The sequence below is a fragment of the Sinocyclocheilus rhinocerous genome, unplaced genomic scaffold, assembly GCF_001515625.1.
Source record: "Sinocyclocheilus rhinocerous isolate Xijiao unplaced genomic scaffold, SAMN03320098_v1.1 scaffold504, whole genome shotgun sequence".
NCBI classification, from domain to species: domain Eukaryota; kingdom Metazoa; phylum Chordata; class Actinopteri; order Cypriniformes; family Cyprinidae; genus Sinocyclocheilus; species Sinocyclocheilus rhinocerous.
In genome coordinates this window covers 948,736-953,014 of record NW_015645076.1, presented here as the reverse complement: position 1 = coordinate 953,014, position 4,279 = coordinate 948,736, and the positions used below count along the sequence as shown (strand labels likewise).

General features: G+C 36.6%; 1 pseudogene; it reads right to left on the bottom strand.

Moving 5' to 3' along the window:
• LOC107705567 (potassium voltage-gated channel subfamily H member 7-like) overlaps positions 1–4,279 on the bottom strand; it is a 70,600-nt pseudogene that overhangs the window by 48,461 nt on the left and 17,860 nt on the right.

Here is a 4,279-nt window from a genome sequence, read left to right as displayed (position 1 = left end):
CACACACACACACACACACACACACACACTTAATTGATTTCTTTCCCAAATTGCATTGACTACTCTAAAATATGAGACACCAATGTTTTAGGAGCTTAGGACACAGAATAAGACACGTTTATACGATAACTGTTTTATTTCTTATTTGGGTTTATATATATATGCTTTTTCTTTTTAAAGATTAACTGCTAGATGCCTGTGTTTGCTGTCATAGTTATGCAAAGATTTGATTTCAAAAACAGTATCATAGCTATTAAACTATTTCTTGTTATAGTTTTAAATCTGTATTTAACCTCAGAATGATCTCAAAGTAAAAAGAGGTGCTTTTGTGGTGGATGTACTTTAAAAATAAATTATAATCTTAATTCAAATGATGATGAAGGATTCTGAAAGTCTGACAGTATTGAGTACCATTGTAAGGTTAACCCTGCCTGCTTTAAATGTTTCAAAATGATTAACATTTGAAAACATATGTTAGAAATTTAGAAAAGTAATCAAATGTAATCAGTTACATTATTTAATAAAGTAATTGAAATAGTTACACTACTTATTACATTTTAAATAGGGTAACTTGTAATCTGTAACCTATTACATTTCCAAAGTAACCTTCCCAACACTGCGCAACACCCTTTAGACACCTATATAAATGCCCTCTTCATATGTGAAATGAGATGCATGCTACAAGTATGATGCACTAATTTTCAAGCTGTGGATTTCCTTTTGATTGCAATATAGTTTTTCCTGCTCTCTACTTCAATAACAGCCTTTTTGCATCACATTTTTGTTAACCTGGCACACTTCACACTTCATGTGCAACACAAAGTGTTGCAATCAGCCTGGAATGTTTAAAGGACCTCGATAAAAGCGTTTCTAACACATTTTTGACTTGGGTATTCCAGGATGTGCAGAGCGTCAGGTGCTACACAAAGCTACATTATACCCACACATTACTCTTATCATTTGTTCTTCTGCTGTTAGGAATAATAGCATGTATTCCACTTTCTATTACCTCACTGTAAAAGTTTCTTAATACAGGATAGTATGAATATGTGCTGTTTAAATGTATTCATCTGGCTGACATCAGAAAGAATCTTAATTCATTATTATTACATATTTCATTTAATTCAAAAGCCATATGAAGTTATAAAGCCCTCAGTCTTGTATATCAGTTAAATGTTTTTGATTATACATCTAAAATATATTTTTTAATCTCTGCAGTGTGATTTCTCTCTTTCTCTCTGTCTGTCTCTTCCCTGGGGTTTCAGTACCACGCCAGCATTAATTAAAAGTCTCTCCAAACTGGGCTATTTATATCACTCCTTCATCAAAACAACCTAATGTACCCCACAAAAGAGGCTTTTTGGAGGGGGACGTCCCTCAACTTTTGATCAGAGTAAAGCCTAATAAATCACTGACAAAATCAGGATGGAAAAGCTTGTAAATTTTACTAGCTAGTTTGTCTCTGCTTTACTGGTTCAATGCACTTCTTTTCTGCTTAGCCCCTCAGTCCTGCTCTCAGAGGAAGCAAGATCTAGGAAATCTATATTCATCCCAGCTGGAAGTTTTCGCCACAGTTTTTTTTAAAGCATCATGTTGTGTTTCAGCATAACACTGAATACACTGCCATAGCAAATCATCGGTTTATAACAGCCCTGACTAAACAGTGCCTCTAACTCGCACACATACAGTACGAACACACACAGATGGCCTTTTCAAAACATTCCCTGTTGCTATGATACCACAGAGACGGTATTAGCATTGGATATTAATTGGATTTCACAGTTCAGATGTGACTTTCCAATACAGAGTTTAGAGGAGGACATCAGGCAGGGTGTGTGTACTGTATGTGTGCATGTGCACGTGTGTAAACTGATGCAGTAGCATATTTTGCAGAAAATGCAATGCAGCAGTTGTATTGCTTACAGGTCTCTGTGAACATTTGTCATAATTATAGCATGTGCACACACACACGCACATACTCTGTTTGTATTGGATGGTTTAGTGAGCACCATTTTACTGAACGGGATCCTATAACCGCACCGTTCAGCACCTGGCCTCAGGGATCCAAATAATTGTAACACTGTGTCACATAAATTATTTTCCCCCACTTCATTTCCTTTCTGGCTGACTGGGTTTGGTCTTGACAGTGTGTGCTGGTGAGCCAGAGCAACTGGAGCAAATGAAACCTTTCTCTCTCTTCCTCTGCTTTCTCCATATTTTTTCCTGCACACCTCTCCATCTATTACTTCTCAGCCACCATGCTCCATTTGTTTGAAAATGTATCTTCCTCTCTCTCATCTGGCAGACAGGTAGTAAGCAATTAAAGCAGATGCTGGCAATGGATCGCATTGATGGAAATGAAAAAAGAGGGAATTACTGAAAGAAAAGAAAAAATACTAAAGAAGGAGCCTCACTTTGTTCTTGTCTGGTTGGCGAGGTGTGGTTGAGTCGATCTAATGAATCCATGCTGCCCTCTTTCAGCACGTAATCGAAGCTCAAGATGAACATCATGACAACACCCTCTTCGTTCTTCACTGGAATGATGTGTGTCGCACATAGGAAGTCTGATCCTGCAAACATAAAGCGACAACATTTTTATTTATTATCTTTTGGTTTAGATAGCAAATCAAATCCAACCATTAAGTTCAGTGAGCATCTTTGCATCTTAAAATGACCATTGACCTCTGATGAATTAAGAGTCATCAAATTAATTAGCTTAATTAGCAGAAGTGTACAGATAAATAACCAGAGGCAGAAGGTGGTTATAGAGAGCAGGTTATATTTGCTACTTTACTACATAAACAAACATGCAGTTTTGGGTTGGGTTGATGCTCATTCAATATGACAGGTTAAGGATTCATTCCTGACAGGCAAAGATGAGGGTCGCCATGGCAACTATAGGGCAAGACAACCCTTGAGAAAAAGCACAATGGAGCCATGGCTCTGATCTGTCTTCACATTTGATAGAAACCTGTGGATTTGAGTTGATAATTACTGGGGCACAATAGTTGGCATGCTAATTAGACATTGGCCTCCATCTCTAAAGACACAATTATCCTCATCATTGTCATAACTATTATCATTCATAACCATCATTCAGTTTTTTCAATGCATTCATATGAGCAACTGACTTACAGTAATGTGTCATTGGCACTGGAGTTTGAGACGTCAGTTCATTACCACACAAGATTATAAACACTGTCACTGCTTTAGCATAAACTCCAGATTCTTAAGAGTATTAAACTTCAGAGTTACTGGCACTTTCCCTGTATTTCCTCTTTCTACTTCTTCTTCTTCTTCTTCTTCTTCCATGTTCTTAAGAGAGATACTAGATTATTAAAATATCTTCCAAGGAGGCCACAGGTTGAAAAAACAAAATGCTAAAAACTTTTGAATCACAAAAAGAATTGTTAATTATTTTACCTCCGACACTCCTAGTTTCTGTTAATAATATATTATAGTTTGCACCCTGATCACAGTTTATTTAATGTTATTGCTGGTAAATAACAAAGTAGCCTTCTAAACTGTATTCAGTCATGTCCCAAATTTTGGTAAAAGGGCTTGAGGTATATCTGGTTGCATATGCCAGATAAAATGAATAGAAAACAGCTCATACACAATTTTTCTATAATATAATATAATATAATATAATATAATATAATAATTTGTCATCCTTAGTAAGCACCTCCTTTCATTGACTAATTTTGAGTTGAAAAAGAGTTTTAATTCTTATTTTATACTCTACACAGTATACATGAAAAGTTGATCTCTGTTCTACTGTGTCACCAACGGTCACTGTCACTCAAAAAGATGGAAACTGCGACTTCAGGTCTCTGCAAATCGCTGTCATTGTGATCTGATCGCCCTTTCAGGATGATGAGTTCATCTGCTTTGATGGCTACTCTTGTCAGTTTATTGAGAATTATCTCAGCAACAATCGGAGAGCAGTACAGAGTTTACCGTGACAAGAATTCCCTGTACGATTATTCCGGCCTGCAGGAGCAACCTTTGTGTAAGAGCCTGTTGAATCAGCTCAATTTAGAATGAACTTGTTTGAATAATCACATATCAATTAGAAAGACACAGAAGAAAGAATTTGTGTTTGTTTGTCTGCTTTATTTGGCCATGTGATCTATAAATAAATCTGAGCTTTCATCTAGTGTGCCCAGTGTTTCTCTGTCAATCTGTGATATTATTAGCAGCTGTGCACACACGTACACACACACACCACAGAGCTTCTGCAATCACCACCTGCAGAACATCTATAATGCACAAACAC